At 41.6% G+C, this 25,459-nt stretch overlaps 1 protein-coding gene across 1 annotated transcript in view; it reads left to right on the top strand.

Moving 5' to 3' along the window:
- Positions 1 to 25,459, top strand: part of LOC126184414 (sulfate transporter-like) — a 476,107-nt gene that overhangs the window by 57,059 nt on the left and 393,589 nt on the right. The gene's annotated exons all lie outside the window — the stretch shown is intronic.

The raw sequence follows: 25,459 nt of genomic DNA on the forward strand, positions 1-25,459 counted from the left end.
TTGAACGTGACAGATGTGCAACCCTTCCGCAAATTGCTGCAGATTGCAACGTGAAAGAGGTGCAACCCTTCCGCAAATTGCTGCACATTGCAATGCTGAGTCGTCAGCAAACGTCAGCGTTCCAACCATTCAACGAAACATCATCGATATGGGCTTTCGGAGCCGAAGGCCCACTCGTGTACCCATGATGACTGCGCTACACAAAGCTTCACGCCTCGCCTGGGCCCGTCAACACCGATATTGGACTGTTGATGACTGGAAAAATGTTGCCTGGTCGGAAGAATCTCGTTTCAAATTGTATGGAGCGGATGGACGTGTAGGGGTATGGAGACAACCTCATGAATCCATCTACCCTTCATGTCAGCAGGGGCTGTTCAAGCTGGTGGGTGGTCTGTAAAGGAGTGGGGCGTGTGGAGTTAGTGATATGGGACCCCTGACACGTCTAGATACGACCCTGACAGGTGACACGTACGTATCATCCTATCTTACCATCTGCATCCATTCATGTCCATTGTGCATTCCGACGGACTACAGCAATTCCAACAGGATAATGCGACATCCCACACGTCCAGAATAGCTACAGAGTAGTTCCAGGAACAGTCTTACGAAGTTCAACACTTCCGCTGGCCACGAAACTCCCCAGACATGAACATTATTGAGCATATGTAGGATGTCTTGCAACGTGCTGTCCTCCACCCGCTCGTACTTTTGCGGATCTATTGAGAGCCCTGCAGGATTCTTGGTGTCAGTTTCCTCCAGCACTACTTCAGACATTAGTCAAGTCCATGCCACGTCGTGCTGCGGCACTACTGCGTGCTCGCGGGGGCCCTACGCGATATCAGGTAGATGCACCAGTTCCTTTGGCTCTTCAATGTAAGTTTACAGAATGCAGGCAGGTGGCGCACGTGATTTCCCTACTGACGACTCCGACGTCAGAAAGGCCGCGAAGTTAAATAAAATAAATTTGCCAAATATTGAGTACAGCGGACGTCGTACTGGACCCGATTAACGAGAAGTAGTAGTATTGAAGTAACGATAACTCTCGAGGATTCAGGTGGAGTCGACCTATTTAGCCACGTAATACCCGAAGGATAGCGAATTGTTTGCGTGTAGCCACTTAGGTTAGGATGTACAACAAAAGTCTCCAGAGACAGCCAGGAACCCATCAACGTCCATAGAATAAAAGTAAACGTCTTTGGCGTATACGGGGTTCAGTGAGTTCTTTCATTTTATTGTACACATTATGTTAAATTATTCCGTGTGCAATAAAAATCGTCATGACCTTAGATCACACTATGATGGATTGTGGTATGGTACGGTTTGATGTAGTACATCAGTCTGCAATAATCATAGAAGACGGCCGGTCTTGATCAAACAGCAAAAAATTAATAAATGTACAAGTAAATATTGGAAGTTCCAAATAGCAAATAAGAAAATGTTGAAAAGATTTGCTAAAATGCGACTACGGGACAGTAGATGCAGAAATCGTAAGAAGAAAATGTCAAAATTTTTGTAAAAATTCAACTAAATTGTATGACTTGCAGCAATTAGATCGCGCTAAAATAGTTTTGTCTTTCCGTAAATTTCGGAAGCTAAAAGTTGCAGTTTATAATCTAAAGGCGTCACCAGTCCTAAGACTGGTTGGAACACCACGGTGCTTTACTGCGCACGGTCCTGTCGCAGGTGATACCTCGTTGCCGCCCTCCGACCTTCAAACTGACACCAGCTAGTTATAGCGGGACGTAGTCTGACGTGGACTACAAACCTCAGTGCAATGCGGCAATTTTTGCATCAAGTGATGGCTGACACACAATTCCGCGGTCGAGCCCGAGACCTTCCAACTGGCGCCGGAAACGTTCAAAATTCAAATGGCTCTGAGCACTATGGGACTTAATATCTGAGGTCATCAGTCCCCAAGAACTTAGAACTACTTAAACCTAACTAACCTAAGGACATCACACACATCCATGCCCGAGGAAGGATTCGAACCTGCGACCGTAGCAGCAGCGCGGTTCCGGACTGAAGCGCCTAGAACCGCTCGGCCACACCGCCCGGCTGCGCTGGAAAGAGAAGCTTATTCTCGACTACTTTGTCGTGGCTAGCTTTTGTATGTTAGATGTAACAGGTGTAGACTACATAGTGTTTCAAATTAACTACTGCAGCTTCTCGCTGTTCCTGCTAAACTAACTTCCTTTGGTTCTTCTCCTTGCTTTTTTTAAAATATTTATGTATGAGAAAATTACTGTCTAAGGTTCACCACTGTTCGTGCGGTCGACAAAACTTATTCGAAGTGCGAATGTAGGATAGTTGATGTGCTTTATACGAGAATCTGTCGACGTCTGCAGAGGTTCCTTCTTGAGTGAGGTGCGGCCTTTCCCGGGTTTCTCCTGCAAGTGACGTCACCTGGGCTCGGGGATTCCTGCATTAGAGGTCACGGCGCGGCTTTACCCTGCGCACTTCTCAGAAAGAGGCCGTTGCGACCAGCGACCGCACTTCGTCCACAGAATCCGCGCTTCTACGAATCTGTTATAGCCGAGAGACAACAGTCCTCGCACCGGTAGTGAGTGGCGACGAAACATACGTCAGCCGTTGCCGTCTAGCATTTGATGTAAATTTATTTTCACTGCTGCCGCGTTCATACACTCTGTTGCCTATCGCACTTCAGAAAAACGTCCTGTTACTTGCGGCGACAACTTAAAATACTTCATCTTTTTTTTAAATCGTAAACGCTGTACTTTTTGTTGTCCTTTAATGTCAGTATGAAATCTTTCATCCATTTTCCATGTACGGTCGCAATAAGAAAATAGGTTAATTAATTTGTAATAGAGTTTAATTTGTAATAGTTGGTACGAGTAATTAACAGCACAGAAAACTTAGTTTTTAGGAGGAGGTTTCTCAATATTTCAGGTTCAAAAATTGCTCTGAGTACTGTGGGACTTAACTTCTGAGGTCATCAGTCCCCTAGAACTTACAACTACTTAAACCTAACTAACCTAAGGACAGCACACACATCCATGCCCGAGGCAGGATTCGAACCTGCGACCGTAGCGGTCGCGCGGTTTCAGACTGTAGCGCCTAGAACCGCTCGACCACCCGGCCGGCAATATTTCAGGACCAGAGTCGAAATTTTCTACAGCTGACATATCATAGGGTAGTTTCGTTCTGCTGTCCTGCCGCCCAACACGCCAGCAATCATAGTTTTCTGCCCTACAGAATTCGGTTTCCTCCCCCCCCCCCCTCCTCCCCCTCCCGATTGTAGCATTTACAACAAAAAAATGTTCAAATGTGTGTGAAATCTTATGGGACTTAACTGCTAAGGTCATCAGTCCCTAAGCTTACACACTACTTAACCTAAATTATCCTAACGACAAACACACACACGCATGCCCGAGGGAGGACTCGAACCTCCGCCAGAACCAGCCGCACAGGCCATGACTGCAGCGCCCTAGACCGTTCGGCTAATCCTGCGGGGCCATTTACAATAGCTATTAATTAAAACAGATTGTAGCATTCAGTGCTCTGAGGCGGGTGTATAGTCTCCGTGTGACAATATGTCTAATTCCGCACTCTCAGAGTTTCTTGCAGAACATTGGTCTGCTGTGGCTCTGTCACTTTGGCAAGTCCCAAAACGCAATAAGACATCTTCCGTTATTTATTTCCCCTGTATGCGACCTGCCAAGCTATGCGCAAAGATGAAGTCCAACAGATCCATATTGGTCGTGAGCGTTTATGCCAGAAACACCAGATAGACCTAGATGACTAGGAATTTGACTTTTATTTCTACACATCTTATTACGTATGTTTTTGTCAGATACAGCGCTCTTCTTATGTATTTTCTGCTGATAAGTTATTACGTGAGGCGTTAATGTTTTTAATTACACTGCCACACGCTGACTCGTTCCTACAGAAGTGCGAGCCAGTCACCAGCTGACAGGCAGCAGTGGAAGCGGAAAGGGGGGGGGGGGGGGAGGCGGGGGTGTCGGGATGGGATGAAAAGTCTGGCTGACAGTGTGTTGTCGCGGACCGCTTGCGTCACGTTGCGGGGAGATACTTCGCACAACTGTGACACATCACTGCGTTTCAGTGTAAATACATTGTGCGGAGATTACTTTGTAATGACTCAAGAGGACTAAATACAACATCTACGAGGAAATTCTGAAAAGAAAATCGTCCGAATTTTTATGCGAAAACTCTTGAAGATTTTTAAATAAACCAAACAACATTAACATTGTACAGACATGTCGCTCTACTGTGATGCTTCTCGTGTGAGAGAATCTGCCGGCTTCGAGCCGTTGCCCAGGGGACGCCCGAATGTGTTATTAATGACACATTCTTCGCGGAGGCTTCTCTCGTGTCGTGAACTGACCCCAACACTTTTTAATATATATACTAATGACCAGCCCCTCCCCCAATGCACCGAAAGCTTCATATATGCAAATGATTGCGCCATTACCGCTCAAGCAGACAGCTTTGAAACTGTTGAACAGAATCTACCAGAAGCCCTCGAACAGCTTGCCACCTACTATAAGGGGAACCATCTCAAACCCAACCCAGGGAAAACCCAAACCTGCGTCTTCCACCTAAAGAACAGACAATCTGCAAGAAGACTACAACTTAACTGGGAAGGAGTGCCCGTGGAACATTGCGAAACACCAAAATACTTAGGCGTCACCTTGGATAGAGCACTCACCTATAAAAAGCACTGCATGAACACTAAACACAAAGTAGCCTTTGTGGCCGAGCGGTTCTAGGCGCTTCAGTCCGGAACCGCGCGACCGCTATGGTCGCAGGTTCGAATCCTGCCTCGGGCATGGATGTGTGTGATGTCCTTAGATTAGTTAGATTTAGTAGTGCTAAGTTCTAGGGGACTGATGACCTCAGATGTTAACTCCCATAGTGCTCAGAGCCATTTGAACCATTTTTTTGAGCCAAACTAGCCGCGAGAAACAACATTGTGCGCAAACTAACGGGCACTACATGGGGGGCACAGCCTGGAATAGTGAGAACCACAGCTCTTGCTTTGTGCTATTCAACAGCGGAATACGCGTGCCCAGTGTGGTACAATTCTAGCCACGCCAAGCAAGTGGACATACCGCTTAATGTAGCCTGCCGCATCATCACACGCTGTCTGAGACCAACCCCGACTGATAAATTGTACTGCCTGGCAGGCGTGGCCCAACCAGATATTAGAAGGAAAGTAGCGGCCAGGAAGGAAAAGACAAAGGCGTTGACCTCACCAGCCCACCCTCTGTACAAACACCAGCCAGCCCGCCGTCGACTAAAATCTAGAAAAAGCTTCCTGCACACAGCAGAAAACATCGTCGGGACATAGCAGCAAGTGAAGCTGGCAATGTGGCGAGAAGAAAACGCGCACATTGGGGAATGGTTAGTCCCAAACGAAGAACTCCCTCCCGGCCATATGGAAGGATGGGCGACATGGAAATCTCTTAATAGGCTGCGCTCTGGTGTCACACGATCCGAAGAGAATATGCGCAAATGGGGCCTCTCAAATGAACCGGCGCTGTGTGACTGTGGACACACTCAAACCATCACCCACCTCACGCAGTGTGTGCTGTGCCCAACCACCTGCACCATGAAGGATTTGATGAATGCCACCCCGGAAACGCTGGACGTGGCCAGGTTCTGGTCCAAGACTTCATAAAATAAAAAACTACTTGACCCTGCTAATATATCTGTATACTTTTATACTCTTTTTGTATTTGTTATATACCTGATACGTATGTGTTAACTATTCTGATTTTATGTACGATGCTTCTGACACGATTTAATAAATAAGTAACATTGTGCAGCTTTATTGTTCGTGTGTGCATATTTATTTCTCGACGTAGTCACCCTGGCGACGAACACATTTCTCCCGACGATATACAAGCTGTTAATACGGTCACTGTAGAATGTTTTATGGAGCCACAACCCCAGCTCTGCTTGTACCACTTCGTCATTAACAAAGTGAAGTCGTCGAAGGTGTTCTTTAAGTTAAAGTATCTGCAGTCGGTACAAACGAAAAATCTTTCCCGCAACCCGTAAGCTGTAACACAGCCTTGAAGTCAATTGCACGAATTCGTTCTGCAATTGCAGAACACGACAGTATTACAGTAGAAATGATAAATTTCCTCGTAGATCCATTACTGCCGATAATAACGTGTATTTTTAACCATTTCAATGGCCGCGAAAAAATGACTCATAAAACCTCTACTCAAAAATGAATCTGCCAAAGAACCTTCTGACTGCATGCCCATTTGCATTCTACCGGGATTATCTAAGACTGTAGAATACATGATTCACGACCAGCTTCTTAATCTCGTATAACCTTCTGGACAAATACCAATCTGGCTTCTGGAAAAATCGCAGCACAACTGTTCTTATAAAAGTGACTGACGAACTGAAACAAGCTATGAACAAACAAGAGACGACTAGTGTGTGCTTTTTTGGATTTCAGAATAGCTTTCGACATTGTCTGTGATATTGTACTTGCTAAACTCAAAATTCAATGTCCACACGTTCTTTACATACAACCAACAGTGTGTAATCATTGGAAAAAAGAGGTCACAATGGAGGAATGTAGTATCAATGGTCCCGCAAGGATATGTATTGGGCCCATTACTTTTCTCATAACATATTAATGATGATCTCCCATTGCGAATAGCACTTATACGCTGATAACCTTCTGCTATAACTAAGTCCAAGCCCAAGAAATCTGTGGACAGCCATCCAGAACGTAAATGCTGACTTACTTGCTTTACCAGAATGAGCGCAGTACATAGGTTTGAAATATAACCCATCTAAACGCAAGGAATCTTAGTCGCTCACAAAAGACTTATTATTATTCGGTTTAGAGAATCTCTTCCAGCCTTAATCGTAAACAGCACCTTTTCTTTTTCTGCAAAGAATTTGGGGATAATTCTGGATCACCCCTAGACTGAACTGAACATGCAACTGCCACGTTCTCTAAACGATTTTCTGTATCAGGAACCCGACTGTGGAACAATATTCCTCAAAATATTAGAGACATTAAAATCATTTAAAACTCTGAAAGACAGCTTATGGCCCAGCTTCTGTCACAATAGCACTCTGCTATCAGACCGAACGAGGTGGACTCGCATTAGGGAGAGCGAAGGTTCAATCCCGCGTGCGGCCATCCTGATTTCGGTTTTCCGTGACTTCCCTAAATCGCTTCAGGCAACTGCCGAGATGCTCCCTTTGAAAGGGCGCGGCCGACTTCCTTCCCCATCCTTCCCTAATCCGATGAGACCGGTGACCTCGCTGTTTGGTCTCCTCCTCCACATCAACTCAACAAACTCCCGTCAGCCCTCCCTCCCCCACCACCTTTCCCTCTCCTTGTCTACTCAGTTCTCTGTTGAAACTTTCTTCTTTCGTGGCAACCACTGTCACTTTCATTTCAATTATCTCCTCTTTCATTATCCCTTCCAATTCTTCAAACTTGCTACACTAATTAAAATCATTCTCAACGCCTTCATTTTGTTTTATTATTATTATTGTTCCTACTGCTACTACTAATGTTGTTGCAGATTATTACACTACTGGCCATTAAAATTGCTACACCACGAAGATGACGTGCTACAGACGCGAAATTTAACCGACAGGAAGAAGTTGCTGTGATAAGCAAATGATTAGCTTTTCAGAGCATTCACACAAGGATGACACCGGTGGCGACACCTACAACGTGCTGACATGAGGAAAGTTTCCAACCGATTTCTCATACACAAACAGCAGTTGACCGGCGTTGCATGGTGGAACGTTGTGATGCCTCGTGTAAGGAGGAGAAATGCGTACCATCACGTTTCCGACTTTGATAAAGGTCGGATTGTAGCCTATCGCGATTGCGGTTTATCGTATCGCGACATTGCTGGTCGCGTTGGTCGAGATCCAATGACTGTTAGCAGAATATGGAATCGGTGGGTTCAGGAGGGTAATGAGGAACGCCGTGCTGGATCCAAACGGCCTCGTATCACTAGCAGTCGAGATGACAGGCATCTTATCCACATGGCTGTAACGGATCGTGCAGCCACGTCTCGATCCCTGAGTCAACAGATGGGGACGCATGCAAGACAACAGTTCGACGACGTTTGCAGCAGTATGGACTATCAGGTCGGAGACCATGGCTGCGGTTACCCTTGACGCTGCATCACAGACAGGAACGTCTGCGATGGTGTACTCAACGACGAACCTGGGTGCACGAATGGCAAAACGTAATTTTTTCGGATGATTCAGGTTCTGTTTACAGCATCTTGATGGTCGCATCCGTGTTTGGCGACATCGCGGTTAACGCACATTGGAAACGTGTATTCGTCATCGCCATACTGGCGTATCACCCGGCGTGATGTTATGGGGTGCCATTGATAACACGTCTCGGTCGCCTCTTGTTCGCATTGACGGCACTTTGAACAATGGACGCTACATTTCAGATGTGTTACGACCCGTCGCTCCACCCTTCATTCGATCCCTGCGAAACCCTACATTTCAGCAGGATAATGAACGACCGCATGCTGCAGGTCCTGTACGGGCCTTTCTGGATACAGAAAATGTTCGACTGCTGCTCTGGCCGGCACATTCTCCAGATCTCTCACCAATTGAAAACGTCTGGTCAATGGTGGCCGAGCAGCTGGGTCGCCACAATACGCCGGTCACTACTGTTGATGAACTGTGGTATCGTGTTGAAGCTGCATGGGCCGCTGTACCTGTACACGCCATCCAAGCTCTGTTTGACTCAATGCCCAGGCTTATGAAGGCCGTTATTACGGCCAGAGATGGTTGTTCTGGGTACTGATTTCTCAGGATCTATGCATCCAAATTGCGTGAAAATGTAATCTCATGTCAGTTCTAGCATAATATATTTGTCCTCTGAATACCCGTTTATGATCTGCATTTCTTCTTCTTTTAATGGCCAGTAGTGTACTTTTGTTAATAATGCAAATTGAGTCAGATGTAGTATACGGGCTTAAGGCCTTATTCTGGTCAGGCTAAATAAGCAATAAATAAATAAATAAATAAGCAAAATATTGACGAAAAATGTCTCTGTCTACTCTCACTTGAGGAATTCTACAATCAGCCACATTGCTCGTAAAAGCTTTCTTAAATATTTGCAACTCAATTTAACTCTCTAAGAGTTCAAATATTTTCTTACAATATATGCTAATATCTCTGGTAGTTACGCCATGTCTTGGTACTAAAATATTGATGCATATCTAAATATCTTTACATACCTTAAAGAGGTATGATATTCACATAGAACCATTGTTAAAGATATTGGTCTCTGATCTTTGCTTTGAAGTTACTGTCCCGGCGGTTATACTGCTTTCGTTAAACCAGAAAGAGAGAGATTTTCAGTGGAATCACAGGGCAATTGCTGGTATCGCTGGCAGCGAAGTATGAGATGAATCTGCCACGTGCTTATGCGGCGGAAGACTGCTTTGAGTTTGCACTTGACCCGCCTTGCACAAGGATGCTATCTGCTGACCCCATTTTGCGAGTGCTCATTTCCAAAGCTGAGTATTGTATAAAGCACCAGCACCTCGCTGACCCAGCTGCCTCCTGAATACAGTTGCGACCCCCAGCAGTTGGCCTGTTTGTAAATAAACATTAGTCTTAAATAAGTTCCATATTGTGCGCCGAGCGAAGTGCTATAGCGGTTGAAGAATTGAATTTGCATTTCAAAGGAATGGAATCAGATTATGGTGTGGACACTTGGATTTACATTTATTCCGAGGTTTCCATAAGTTAAGGCGAATACTGCGATGATAACTATCGCTAAGGCCTCGGTCTATTTCCTACACTATCAGTGTCCATTAAGAGCTTGCGCTTAGTCTCTGATGACCGCGGCGTCGACATGACCTTAAATTATTTGGGTATCCATTTCGTTTAATGCTATGTAAATAAATATAGCACATGTTAAGCAGAAATCTGACTGCAGTGTTAGAAATTATTTTTAGATCAAAATCGCGTCGGAAATGTTATAACAATAAATATTTAAGAATGTGCTGCAGCAAAGATAATTTGTCGTCTTTTTTCTGAATATTACGCTAGACCAGGGTCTCTATGGTGTTTGCATTGCGCGATGCGCTGGTGCAGTGTGCAAACCCTCCACTCCTTGACTTTGCGCAATAGCGCTATCTCTCTGCCTCTTTCATTGCGCTTGTCTTTCTCGCTCCATCTGTCTCGATCTTTTACAAAACTTCACCTCTGTTTTCTTCGTCATTGACGAATGTTTGAGCTGTGGGCGAAGAGTTTAGTTCGGCGGGAAAAGATTACCGGTGCAAAAGAGATTTAAATACTACTACTACTACTACTACTACTACTAATAATAATAATAATAATAATAATAATACTTTAAATTTGGATTCAACAGAAAATTTCCTTATTTTTCCTTTTTTATTTGCATTTACGCTGCTCATACCTGGAACAAGGAATCGACTGACAGAAATTCGTACAGCATTTTATTTAATTACAATGAGAAAGACATGCACGCAGTTTTCGTACAAGATGAAACAGAAAAAACCATAGAAATAATATTCGCTACTTCTCTGTGCGGTTTAGGAACTTCTTCCTTCGACAAATTCTGGTAGAATACGAGCAAACATTTTTCATTGTAAAATAAATCCTTTCGGCGCTCATCGGTGTGCAAATCGATTCGTTCGAAATGTTATCGGGATGCGCACTTCCAATTGCTATCGAGACGGCTTTACAAACACATAAAGTATTGGTTGAAAGTTTGTAATTTCCTGTTACGAAAACAAAACCAAATGTTAATAAATGAGAGTATTCTATAAAGTTGCTTTGAAGTACTAAAAGGCGTAATATTTTAATAAACAGGTAGTTTGGAGTACCGTTTTTAATGTAATGCTACAATTGTGCATTTAACAAAATCGGCTTTACTTTGCTGTTAGTGATATAGCGGTACATGACGTGGAATCGGTCGCTAAACTCATTTTCAAGGGATTGTAACACCTCGAAGTATTTTTCAAAGCGCGCTCCTTCACACAGATGCTGTCAAACAAAGCCATAATCCAGAATGAGATTTTCACTCTGCAGCGGAGTGTGCGCTGATATGAAACTTCTTGGAAGATTAAAACTGTGTGCCGGACCGAGACTCGAAATCGGGATCTTTGCCTTCGCGGGCAAGTGCTCTATCATCTGAGCTACCCAAGCACGAGTTCTCGGTCTGGCACACAGCTTTAATCTGCCAGGAAGTTTCAAAGCCATAATACCATTTCGGATAAAGCATTTTTAAAATCCGGATGCCTTAGTAAAGTTAAAATAAATAAGTCGCTTAGCTAGCTCAGCAAAGTGCTGTGTACTTCTCTCTGAAACGTTGTTTTTGTGAAGCTGAAGTTTACGTTGAAAAAGCTTTTATTTTGCCGACGATATCGTTGATGAGATCATTTGCATGTTGGGATTTCGGACGTCAATCTTTTAGAAGAGCCATGACGTCTGATAGAAATCCTAAATCAGCTACCCATTCAGGATCATGCAAAAGTGGATCTGGATGTCCTTTGCCCTACAAAACTTCGTCTAATGAATTCATTCCTTGATCTCCACATGCTAATCTTTCTTCTAGCTTAGTGAACGGCCCACAAAATTTATATCCTGCAAGATGCATCTCAGTCATTGATACATTATTTAAAACACATTGACTAACCCTTTACCATGTTTCACAATTTTTCAAAACGTGTGAGGAAGATTATTCTTCTCATCAAATATGGAATTCCTTTTGGATTGATGCCGATGAAATCACTAAATTTATTTGTCAACATTTGCATTACTCTCACTTTTTCAGTGTGATATTTTTTATTTCCAGCTAATTTTTCCCCATGTATCACAGCTAATCTATCAATTAATTGACAGATATCATTCATCCAGACATATTCGATTGGTTTTTCTGAATTTTTCTTTTACTAACCCTTCACTAACATTTTCTTCTTCACTTTGCAATGAATCATCTAATTTTTTTTTGTCTCAGTGGTGGAAAAAAGTCGTCGACAATTTCCTTTATAAAATATTCTACTCGATTTTATTTTATTTGGTTTATCATCAGAAGATAATGATCCTGAATTTTATAATATATCTTCATAATTTGGTAAATCAGAGCCTGTAAATAATGTATTTGTGTCTTCCATAGTTATCTGTTTCTTAGTTAAAAGATTCATTAATCCATCTGTACATTCATATGTCGTATCACCAATAGTTAAATTATCTCCATCAAATTTTACTGGTAATTTACTAACGAATTTAAATGAACAAGCAGGTCTTAATCCAAAAACTTTATATCTTCACTGTGGTTAATATATTCTAACATTCTTTCACTTACATTTATTTTTTAAATTTATTTTTTATTTTTTATCATTTTTTTTCTCTCTCTCTTTTCCATAGTTCGTTAATGAGTCTTGTATTTCTGATTTACTTAAAGTATAGTCATGGTGTGGACACTCGTATTGTTTAATTGGCAGTATTATGAATTGATAATAAGAATAAGGAACGATTTGCCTTTCAACTTCTGTTTTCTTCAATAGCTTTCAAAGCATTATCACCTAATCTTTCGATACCTTGTTTAACTTCAATTGCATCTAACTCGTTGATATTTTTTTATATTTTTCATACTCTGTTCTTGTTTTTTTTAAACTCTTCTTGTAACTGTTCTTTTACTCTTCTATTTCGTCTAGCTATTTTAACATCATATTTTGCGAATATTTAAGAGATGAAAAAACCTTTGACATTTTTAACGTTTGTGTTGAAAGTTTTATGTTTATGTTTAATGTTCATGTTGTTATGAAATGGTGTATTTTATTTCTGAACTTACCTTCATTTTGTTTTCTACTCATGTCTATCATAGTTATCCAAATTGGTCATTCCAACATTTACTACACATTTCTAAAAAATTCATCAAATTTTAAATCGCCAAAAAACTCATGATAAATATTATTTAAATTTTTGTCATCTTGTCTGAAGATATTTAAGAAATTAAGATTATCTCTAACTGTTTCGGTATTTTTGAGTAAGTTTGAGCCAAATAAAAGCAATCTAGTCCTTCATGTCTTCCTCTAGTAAAATATTCTCCAACTACATCCTGATTTTCAAGAATCAAGTCAGCAAATACTACTAATGAATTTTCTTGACATTGATGTAATGGAATAATTTCTTCATTATTTTCAATAAAAGTAGTAATTTTTATTTGTTACATTTATCTTCAAATTCCAACTGGTCAGTATAGTTTGAACAACTTCGAAAAATTTATTCATTCAAAAAAGCCTAATATTTACATTAAAGCAGATGAAATTTTAAACAGAGTTACTATTAAGAGTGATGTAAAATTCTATATGGATATAAAAGATAGTATTGGAAGTGTCCTTGGATTTAGTAACCAAATTTTCAAAACTCATGAAAAGACTGTTGCTAATAATGTTCCTAAAATTATTCCATTTTTATTAATTAATGTCAATTTTAATTTGGCTGATGGGATGTTTGTAAAGCATACTGGTGATTTTCATCAAGAAACTAATATTATTGCCTTATTCAAGCCTAATGAAGAATTCAGTGGAACAATAATTCACAAATCACATTATCCTGTAAATATTCCTATTTTTGCTCCAATTCAAAATTTAGATATAACTATAACGGAATAAAATGAAAATTTGATTGACTATAATGGTGCTTATATAACAGAAGTTTTAGAAATGTCTTAATAAATTTTATTCTTAATGAATCATGTGCAAAATCGAGAGTTATAAGTTTTACTCAGTCTATGTGAATCAGAAGACTAAAAATAATCTACATGTCCCCAATAAGAACACAGATTAATATAAATATTGGAGATGGATGGGTTCATCCAAATCATACTTAGTTATATATGAGTTTAGTATTATTGGAGCTGATGGCACAGATCATCCATCCTATGATGGAAAATCCTATAAAAATTAATTGATAACTGTGTGGCTAAGTTGTTAAAGGTCATCACTACAAAGAAAGGAAACTATTTTGTCAGAAATGGAACATCTATTCATTTCATTATCTGTCCTTATGAGATTAGCTTCGACTATAGCCCATGAGTTAACTGTGGAAGGTCATATCCTTAATAATGGTAAGATAAAAAGCGAGATAAATGAAGTACTTTTTCAACTCAATTTTTTTAGTGGATTTGTCAACGATTTTAAGAAGTGATGTGGGAAGGAGATATAACCGCAATTTTTACTTGGAGTTCACGTGCTGGAGATGCTATTCTTAGATGGGCTGATAAAAACGATGCTGGAATTGAAATAAAAGATACACTTCTAAAAAGAGGTAAAATTGTAGTAGAATCTATGGAAATTTGTTTTCTTGTCATAAAGTATCAACCAGAATATTCACTAGTTAGAAGAATAAAGATGAAAAAAATACAAAAATTCCAATTTCTTTCTTTGATTCACAAACATTTGAAACAGCTGGATTAGAAGGAAAAATAAATTTTGAACTAGATGTTACTAATTATTATAATTCTTAAGAATCTGATATATCTTACTTTATTTTCGCTGTTTTGCAAACTAATTGAGAAAATAATCAACTAATTGATTCTTCTTCATTCGATCATGTTAAATTACAAAATATCTAAGTGAAAAATGGAAGAAATGAAGTTTTTCCTCAATTTTGGAATTGTGATCCACCAGATAAATATCTGAAAGCATAAATCCTCGATTTTAAGAGTCATTCAATTGAGTGAAAACGTCAATGCAAATCCCTTCAGTTTTATCCAGAATTAGCCTATCTTTGTTATAAATATGTCTAGAAGAATGAATGTGTTAGCCACACAGAAAACTACAATGAAATTAGTTGCCACTTTTAATGATACAATTGCGGAACATACAGTTGCCTACATAGTCATGTAGGGTAAGAAAAACTTAGCATATGATGCTCAGCATAGAATTTTGAGTGAAAATTTTTAATATTGTTATTTTTTTATTCTATATAAATAGATTATCTACTGAAGAGGGTAAATAATGCAATCAATTCTGATTGGTTTATAAAGATTGGTGAGCTAACGGAAAATGAATTGTATGACATTACAGGATGTGAATATTCAAATATTAGATATGGAAGGAAATTTTTATTGAGCTTGATAGTAATTTTAAAATTCTTTTGCCAGACAGGTTTAATAAAGCGATAAGTGGATCACACTTTGAATGTTTAGAAGATGATGATATCAAACTAAATTATAATGGATTGAAGAGAGCCAAAAACAATGATTACGTATTTCACGAGCTAGAGTTCACAGTGTGATTAATTTTTTGATTTAATTTTTTATATCTTACTTTTGTTGGTGGGTTGGGTTTTGCTCAGTAAATTATCACCAGGTGCACCCAACCTGCCAAGTTACTACTTGTATTCCTTCAGCTGCCATTTCAAATGCTTCTAAAATATCCGCCTCTGTATCAGTGCCCTTCATCGACATCATATCCAGGAGCTCTTCTCGTATATGTAGGTCATCGTCTACGCAACGTAAAAAATGGCTAACTGAGCCGTGTCGCTAATATCTGTGCAGTCATAAAGTGCGTTGGAGTACACTAGGAGGTTTTCAATTTTGGCTACCAATTGTTTATGCAAATTCCCTACGATTTCGCGGAAATTGTCGTTCTGGGAAGTGGTATTCTGTTGTATGCGGTAGCTAATGTGGGATTCATTGTGTGTACTACGTCCACCAAAATATTCATTATTAATGGCTCCTCCATAAACGGCTTCCCTGCTGTCGCAAAACATAGAGCAACTTTGTAACTAGCTCTGAGAGTCCTTTCGCTGCACTCTTCATCTTCTTCGTCCTAAATTAGAGAAAAAAGTAGTATTAGAAAATACAAGCGAAGACTTGTTACATTGGAGAAAACTGCAAACAAACCAGTTCTTTTCGTAGGACGTTTAACCAGAGTAAAGTTGCTAAAGTGCTGGTACAAACCTTATTTATGGATGCTAGATTTTCTCCTGCAAGAGTTTGCAACTTTCTTAATTATTCCCCTTTGACGTCCCCTATTATTTGACTATACTTAATATAAATTGACTCTTACACAGAAGATAACAGCAACCAGCCAGTTTTTACAATGTTATTTTTTTATTTAACTGGCGCTGTTACCCGTTTCGAACCGACAGGTTCATCTTCAGAGGGCTAGTTCACTTTAAGATACATTTTACATTAGCTTTCACTTTTTGTTTTCCCAGATGATGTGATTTCTTTGGGGTGGTGGTACCCTACAACCAAAACAAAATGTGAGACAATGTCTTTATAACTTTAATTGTGCCTCACAGCGATTTTAAGTAATGTAAACAAATTGTTAAAGGCAAGATGTTTTGGTTACTTACGGTGAAAAATCCGCGCCTTTAAGTTCCAGTGCTGACTGCTTGCGATCATGCAGCAGCGAAAACTGTATGATGCACTTTTTTATGTATATGTATACACAAAATCTGAAGAAGCACCTCTCACACACCGAGCGGGGTGGCGCAGTGGTTAGACACTGGACTCGCATTCGGGAGGACGACGGTTCAATCCCGCGTCCGGCCATCCTCATTTAGGTTTTCCGTGATTTCCCTAAATCACTCCAGGCAAATGCCGGGATGGTTCCTCTGAAAGGGCACGGCCGACTTCCTTCCCAATCCTTCCCTAATCCGATGAGACCGATGACCACGCTGTCTGGTCTCCTTCCCCAAACCAACCAACCAACCACTCACACACCAAGAAGTTTCACTACAAGGAAGTATGTATACGAAGATGGCGATATTACAGCCATAACAATGCCAAAGACTTCCACTCATGTTCCCTTACTTACTATTCGTTTTAAAAGAGAACAGATTAAAATTAAGATAAACAAATAAAACTGTCAGTTTGCTATATAGTGTTGCTGCAATGACATTACGTGAATATATGGTATACATTGGAACCAAAGCAATGAAGGGCCAGATGTACATTATTAAATACTACAATGTACATCTGTTACCTTCTATGTAAGAGCCAATATGTTTTGTACGTAGCTACGGGCTCAGAATGTCAGTTTTCGACAAAATGGCATTGACTGTACTTTCACTGAACGATTTTCTTTGAGATATAATTACTGTACCGCAGATTAGACATTTGTCTTTGTCACAAACACAGAGAAAATAAGAGAGCTCCTACTCCAGTTTAAAAGGACTTGAGGAAATTTTTCCTTTTTCCGGAGGAGGCTTTTCCTTTATTTTAGTAGGCGTAACTGTTTTGCACTTACGTATTTCAGTGTTGTATAAGCCGGCCAGCAATGCAGTCGGCAGCTAAACCACAGCAGCTTCACCACGCAAGCCGAAGTGAGGCGAATGAAACGGAGTTGGACCAACTTTCTGCATCTCCCTTTCCATGCGCGCCATTTTTCGCGTGTGAGAGGCGCTGCGCTAGACAGTTATTGTTGTAGCGCTTCCCGAGATACTACGCACGGGCATCGTCAGGTTCGCTCCCTACATGGTAAGCGACATCGGCATGTAGCGTGCCTCACCGCCCAGGCACTTCAACCTCCCAAGCACGAACAGCAGCTAGCCACCACCGGCCCGGACTACCAATGTACATCCCAGCAAGTTTTCCGTTATACGCATATGTCTTCAGTGTCTCTGATTGCTTAAATGGAGAGTACGGTATATCACGGCAGTCTCAACTGTCGGCTGAAATCCTATCACAATCTGAATTTCAAACCTTACCTTGAAATGTCGTGTAATTCAAATGGCTCTGAGCACTATGGGACTTAACATCTGAGGTCATCAGTCCCCTAGAACTTAGAACTACTTAAACCTAACTAACCTAAGGACATCACACACATCCATGCCCGAGGCAGGATTCGAACCTGCGACCGCAGCGGTCGCGCGGTTCCGGACTGTAGCGTCTAGAACCGCTCGGCTACTCCGGCCGGCATCAGGATTCAGATGTGAGGTTCATTATATTTGCTACTTCCAAAGTTTTTGAGGAGGTGATGTATTCTAAAATAGTATCTCATCTGAGCCTCTGCCAGGCACTTGAATGTGATTTGCAGAGTATCCATGTAGATATATTCTCAGCAAATCACGGTTGGATTTCGGAAGAGTTACTCTACGGAGAATTCCATTTACATGTTCACTCACCAAATCTACAAGCAATTAATAATAAAATAGCGCTGGTTAGTATTTTCTGCGATCTATCTAAGGCATTTGACTCCGTGAATCAGAGTATTCTCCTAGATAAACACGGGTTTATGTTATTGGTGGTTTAGCCAACTGTTGGATAATCTCACACCTAACCAAAAGAATGCAGAACGTTGTACTCAATAATTCAGAAATGTAGTCCAGACATTATACTGTCTTTGGAGAAATCATGCAGCGGTTCACTCAAGACTCAATCTTAGGTTCACTATTGTTCCTCATATGTGAAAAGATCTTCCGTCTAATATACAACAAGCGCAGAATTAGTTTTTTTGCAGATGACACTACTATTGTAATAAGGCCACACATACATATGGCAGCAGAAGAAATAGTAAACAATGTTCTTTAAACTATCATTAACTAGTATTCTGCGAATGGTCTCACCATCAATGTTAAAAAGACGCAACATATTCAGTTCTGCACATCCAGGGGATTTACACCAATGATAAATGTAACACATAGTTCGATGTCCATATTGATGAGAATTGAAACCCCCAAAACAACTCAGTGCAGCCACATTTGCTCTTAGAATCAAAAAATGGTTCAAATGGCTCTGAGCACTATGGGACTTAACATCTGAGGTCATCAGTCCCCTAGACTTAGAACTACTTAAACCTAACGAACCTAAGGACATTACACACATCCATGCCCGAGGCAGGATTAGAACCTGCGACCGCAGCAGCAGCGCGGTTCCGGACTGAAGCTCCTAGAACCGCTCGACCACAGCGGGCGGCCGCTCTCAGCATCATTGCAAATCTTGGGGAGAGACGATAAGGAACTTCACTTGCTGACGGTTCGACACATTTTAATGTCCTGTCCAGATTTTAACACACTGCGTCTAGATCTTAACCTGCCAAGTACTTTCGATGCCATTTTAGCGGATGACCCACGAGCAGTTGCTCGTGTTCTTCGTTTTATCAATTTGACCGACCTCTCTAAGGACATTTGATGATGCTGTTTTTTAATCCTATGCCTGTCAGTCTGTCTTTTATCGTGTTTTCCCTTTTAGTTGTTGCTTTAAACTTGTGCCTCGCGGTGCATTGTTAACGTTGTCAGGGCGCTAATGACCATTGAAGTTGTGCGCCCTAAAACCACAAAAAAAAAAGATAGGGAACTTGACATGTTTTGCATATTTGCATTGAGTACTGTCATACGGAAAAATGTTCTGGGATAACTCATATGTATGAAGGAAAGACTTCGTTGCGCGAAAACGTGCTGTAAGAATATTTGGTACTCACCCATATTCATCTTGTACACATCTGAGCACTGCTTCACAGCATATTTATTCTGTCATGAAGTTTGTGGTAAATAACCCACTGTAGGTCAGAAGGAACAATGGTGTACATAGTTACGATACCAGAAGGAAAAATGACATTCATTACTCCACATTAAGGTGGGGTGCACAATGCTGCAACTAAAATTTTTGCTAACTTGCCCACTGATATGTCTTACAGACCGCAACGTAAAACTTGAAAACTGAAAAAGTTTCTCCGTGACAACTCCTCCTATTCCGTAGAAGAATTTCTATTACTGTAATTCGTAAAAGATGGTCGGTAGGTATTACTAACATGTGTACATTTAATAACAATAATGATGATAACTTCAGCATGCAAACATATTTACAAAAGAATTTGCGATGTGGATGTGAAACACTCTTGCCACATCATTACGATTTATCGTGCAAATGGTCCATGGAAGATGAAACTAACCGCATAACAGTAGGAGCACGGCCCCTGCTTGTTTTTCTCCCAAAACCGCTTTATGCTCTTCCTCATGCTCAGGTCCTCCTTTGATCTTCGTTAGCCTTCCATCATCTATCTTTTAGACCAAAATCTGCCAGGGGATTCACTTTGGTTCTTCTTAGCAGGATATATTTCACCACTGATTTTAAGCTTTGTTTCTGCCCTTGCGGAAAATAAGATGAATAGGACACACTTTCCAGCAAGAACACATTTGTGTGTTTATCTTTGCCCAGAGATGCTTCACTGTGGCTTTGGCATCTTCAGTGGGCGTTAATTTATTTCCTCTGAAAGTCTAAAGTTACAAATCCACTAAATTCAGATTGTGTGGACAGTAGTGTATCTCTAATTCTTTGCATTGTTTCTATCTGTAGCATGTTGTCTTAGATTACATTTGTGTTTTCTGTGACGTGATTATTTGAGCCAATGGGATAAATACAGCATGCTATCTGCACTTCATGAATGCTGAGACAGTATCTCTGTCGCAAATTGGGCCGAAATTGTAACATACGGAAAACAAATCTTCCGGTAGGAACTTCCAAAATACAAGTGTTGTAAGAAGACATTAAGAAAAATGCGAAGAAACGTCTATTCACACTTTATGGAACAGAACGTCAAAATATTGTACAGTGCATTTCAAGGGGGCGGCGTTAACACAAAAGACGTTGATGTTGGTCGGGTCGTGTGCTATCATAGGAAGTTGGTTGGTTGGTTGGTTTGGGGAAGGAGACCAGACAGCGAGGTCATCGGTCTCATCGGATTAGGGAAGGACGGGGAAGGAAGTCGGCCGTGCCCTTTGAAAGGAACCATCCCGGCATTTGCCTGGAGCGATTTAGGGAAATCACGGAAAACCTAAATCAGGATGGCCGGACGCGGGATCGAACCGTCGTCCTCCCGAATGCGAGTCCAGTGTCTAACCACTGCGCCACCTCGCTTGGTCATAGGAAGTCAACGTATTCTCACCGCACTCACTCGTGTTAAATTCGTACAGTTAAGTTTGTTTGCTTTGTTCTCATGGCACATTGACGTTGATTCCATGACGACTTGGGTACTTCACTTAACAAAAAAGGCGACGTATCTGAAAGCAATTGATTTGAGTTTTACAGTACATGAATAAAGAAAAAGCCTACACTGTGTATAAATTGGAATATAAACTGATGAAACAATTTTCGTAAAATAACTTTTCTGAGAGTGAAAAAGTCAGCTCAGTTAGAGGAGGTAATAATTTTTGACGTGATTTGGCACAGAAACAAACAACCCACATAGCCCATTCAACGAAGACCAAAAAAGATAGAATAGGGGGAAAATTGTGTAGTTGCAAATGAGTCATTAACAACATACAAAAAATCCCCTCTGGTGGGGGTGAGCGTGGGGGTGGCCCTTTAAAGGTCACTTTTCACGATTTTCTCGAATAACTCTAAAACTACGAATTCTAGCGAAAATCTTCGCAGTACCAAATCAAACTAAATTAAAATTCCTATAAAATGTCCTATTCTATGTTTTCATTGGGAGTAATAGTTCCCACGTTGCAGGGAATTAAAAATAGTGTTTCGATGGTATAAAATTACTGTTAAATGAAGTGGGTTTAGAACAAAAATTAAATGTGTGTATCGCGTCTAAGTATATTTTGCAAGAACGGGGCCAACGACGACTGAAGAGAATCGTTCAGCGTGACAGATGTGCAAACCTACTGCAAATTGCTGCAAATTTCAATGTGGGGTCATTAGCAAGTGTCAGCGTTCGAACTATTCTGCGAATCATCATCGATATGGGCTTTTGGAACCGAAGGCCCACTCGCGTACCCTTGATGACTGCACGACACAAGGCTCTACTCCTCGTCCTGGCCCATCTACACCGACATTGGACTGTTGACTGGAAACATGTTGCCTGGTCCGACGAATCTCGTTTAGAATTGCATCGAGCGAATGGATGTGTTCGGGTATGGAGACAACTTCACGAATCCATGGACCCTGCGTGTCAGCAGGGGACTGTTCAAGCTGGTGCAGGCTCTATAATGGTGTGGAGCGTGTGCAGGTGTAGTATGTTACCCCAGATACGTCTAGATACGACTCTGACAGGTGACACGAACGTAAGCATCCTGTCTGATCACCTGCGTCCATTCATATTCATTGTGCATTCTGACGGACTTGGACAATTCTAGCAGGACAGTGTGACACCTGCCGGCCACTGTGGCCGAGCGGATCTAGGCGCTTCAGTCCGGAACCTCGCGGCTGCTACGGTCGCAGGTTCGACTCCTGCCTCGGGCATGGATGTGTGTGATGTCCTTCGGTTAGTTAGGTTTAAGTAGTTCTAAGTCTAACCGAGCGAGGTGGCGCAGTGGTTAGCACACTGGACTCGCATTCGGGAGGACGACGGTTCAATCCCGTCTCCGGCCATCCTGATTTAGGTTTTCCGTGATTTCCCTAAATCGCTTCAGGCAGATGCTGGGATGGTTCCTTTGAAAGGGCACGGCCGATTCCCTTCCCCATCCTTCCCTCCCCCGAGCTTGCGCTCCGTCTCTAATGACCTCGTTGTCGACGGGACGTTAAACACTAGTCTCCTCCCCTTCTAAGTCTAGGGGAACTGTTGACCTCAGATGTTAAGTCCCATAGTGTTTAGAACCATTTGAACCATTTTAGTGCGACACCCGACTTGTCCAGAAATGCTACAGAGTGGCTCCGGGAACACTCTCCCGAGTTTAAACACTTGTGCTGGCCACCAAACTCCCCAGACATGAACATTATTCAGCATATCTGGCATGCCTTGCCACGTGCTGTTCAGAAAAGATTTCCACCCCTCTGGTACTATTACAGATTTATGGACAGCCCTGCAGGATTCATGGTGTCATGTCCGTCCAGTACTAATTCAGACGTTAGTCGAGTCCACGCCACGTCGTGTTGCGGCGCTTCTGCGTGCCACACACGATATAAGGCAGATGTAACAGTTTCTTTGTCTCTTCAGTGTAATTTGTCCCGGTTTTTCTTCGCTGTCAGCTCTCCTTACGACTTCAGACTTTCGCAAGTTCAGCTTTCGGAGGCTCTTTTCTGCTGGCTGGACACTGAATAGTTACTGTGTTATACCTAGCCTTCCTTAAGACACTCTGCTTTGTCACTAGTATGACGGTATGTCTCGGCTTCCGAGATGTCATTATGCTTCGCTTGCAGACTCTAGCGCTCCACCTTACACCCGTGCTAAGATAATTTCCGCGTTTGCCGGAACTCGCTCAGCATTCCCCTTAACTGGCAGTCTTCTGGCCATTGGCACAGGCGGTTCGCCTTCCGGGAGCTGCCGGCGTAGAACTCGGACGAACTGTTTGTGTCCGCCAGGGATATAGGGCGTAACAGCATTCTTTCGAGAAAGGTTTCTTCGAGCGCTGCTCGCTTTTCATTTTGCAAAGGTTCAAATGGCTCTGAGCACTATGGGACTTAACTTCTGAGGTCATCAGTCCCCTAGAACTTAGAACTACTTAAACCTAACTAACCTAAGGACATCACACACATCCATGCCCGAGGCAGGATTTGAACCTGCGAGCGTAGCAGTTGCGCGGTTCCGGACTGAAGCGCCTAGAACCGCTCCGCCACCGCGGCCGGCTAATAACGTTCATTATGAATTTTGTTTAGTCCAGTAATAGACTTCATTATAGCCAGTGCTGTAGTTCTGATTCTATATTCGAACTTTTTGCGTCATGTTTAGCGTTCGGTACTGCGTTACGCCAAGTGACGCATATTGCCGTTGTATACAGTATGAACCTACCCCATTTGACGGTAATGTGTTACGTTCCAGTGTTAATCGATTTTAACCCGCTAACAAGAATCTTCTGTCAACTCTTCTTGCCAAAGTAATTCTTTGATCTACAATCTAGACCTAAATTCGGGTAGAACTATTGTCCACGTATCCTTGTATTGCTGGTGTATTACGTGTTTAATATAGACCTGTGGCTGAAATGGGTTAAGTTACAGAAAATGCAAAATGCAATTGAAAGGTAAGATGCTATAGACATAAAAACAATCAGTACCGCCTAAAGATTATCAGTGCTGTGAGTTTGTACCAATTTATGCTAAGAGAAAATAAATTACGCCCACTGAAGATGTGACAATTATGATGAAACAAGTTTCGATAAAGACAGAAATGTAATTACATTTTCGCTGGAACGTGGACCAGCAATACTCATCTTCCAGCAATACACATCTTCCAGGTGTGTAATAAACTTGTGCAAGTTCGCTTTTTCCCCCCATGAACCATGGACCTTGCCGCTGGTGGGGAGGCTTGCGTGCCTCAGCGATACAGATGGCCGTACCGTAGGTGCAACCACAACGGAGGGGTATCTGTTGAGAGGCCAGACAAACATGTGGTTCCTGAAGAGGGGCAGCAGCCTTTTCAGTAGTTGCAGGGGCAACAGTCTGGATGATTGACTGATCTGGCCTTGTAACATTAGCCAAAACGGCCTTGCTGTGCTGGTACTGCGAACGGCTGAAAGCAAGGGGAAACTACAGCCGTAATTTTTCCCGAGGGCATGCAGCTCTACTGTATGATTAAATGATGATGGCGTCCTCTTGGGTAAAATATTCCGGAGGTAAAATAGTCCCCCATTCGGATCTCCGGGCGGGGACTACTCAGGAGGACGTCTTTATCAGGAGAAAGAAAACTGGCGTTCTACGAATCGGAGCGTGGAATGTCAGATCCCTTAATCGGGCAGGTAGGTTAGAAAATTTAAAAAGGGAAATGGATAGGTTAAAGTTAGATATAGTGGGAATTAGTGAAGTTCGGTGGCAGGAGGAACAAGACTTTTGGTCAGATGATTACAGGGTTATAAATACAAAATCAAATAGGGGTAATGCAGGAGTAGGTTTAATAATGAATAAAAAAATAGGAGTGCGGGTTAGCTACTACAAACAGCATAGTGAACGCATTATTGTGGCCAAGATAGACACAAAGCCCATGCCTACTACAGTAGTACAAGTTTATATGCCAACTACCTCTGCAGATGATGAAGAAATAGATGAAATGTATGACGAGATAAAAGAAATTATTCAGGTAGTGAAAGGAGACGAAAATTTAATAGTCATGGGTGACTGGAATTCGTCAGTAGGAAAAGGGAGAGAAGGAAACATAGTAGGTGAATATGGATTGGGGGGAAGGAATGAAAGAGGAAGCCGCCTTGTAGAATTTTGCACAGAGCATAACTTAATCATAGCTAACACATGGTTCAAGAATCATAAAAGAAGGTTGTATACATGGAAGAATCCTGGAGATACTAGTAGGTATCAGATAGATTATATAATGGTAAGACAGAGATTTAGGAACCAGGTTTTAAATTGTAAGTCATTTCCTGGGGCAGATGTGGATTCTGACCACAATCTATTGGTTATGAACTGCAGATTGAAACTGAAGAAACTGCAAAAAGGTGGGAATTTAAGAAGATGGGAACTGGATAAACTGAAAGAACCAGAGGTTGTAGAGAGTTTCAGGGAGAGCATAAGGGAACAATTGACAGGAATGGGGGAAAGAAATACAGTAGAAGAAGAATGGGTAGCTCTGAG

Source organism: Schistocerca cancellata, chromosome 4 (genome assembly GCF_023864275.1).
Source record: "Schistocerca cancellata isolate TAMUIC-IGC-003103 chromosome 4, iqSchCanc2.1, whole genome shotgun sequence".
NCBI lineage: Eukaryota > Metazoa > Arthropoda > Insecta > Orthoptera > Acrididae > Schistocerca > Schistocerca cancellata.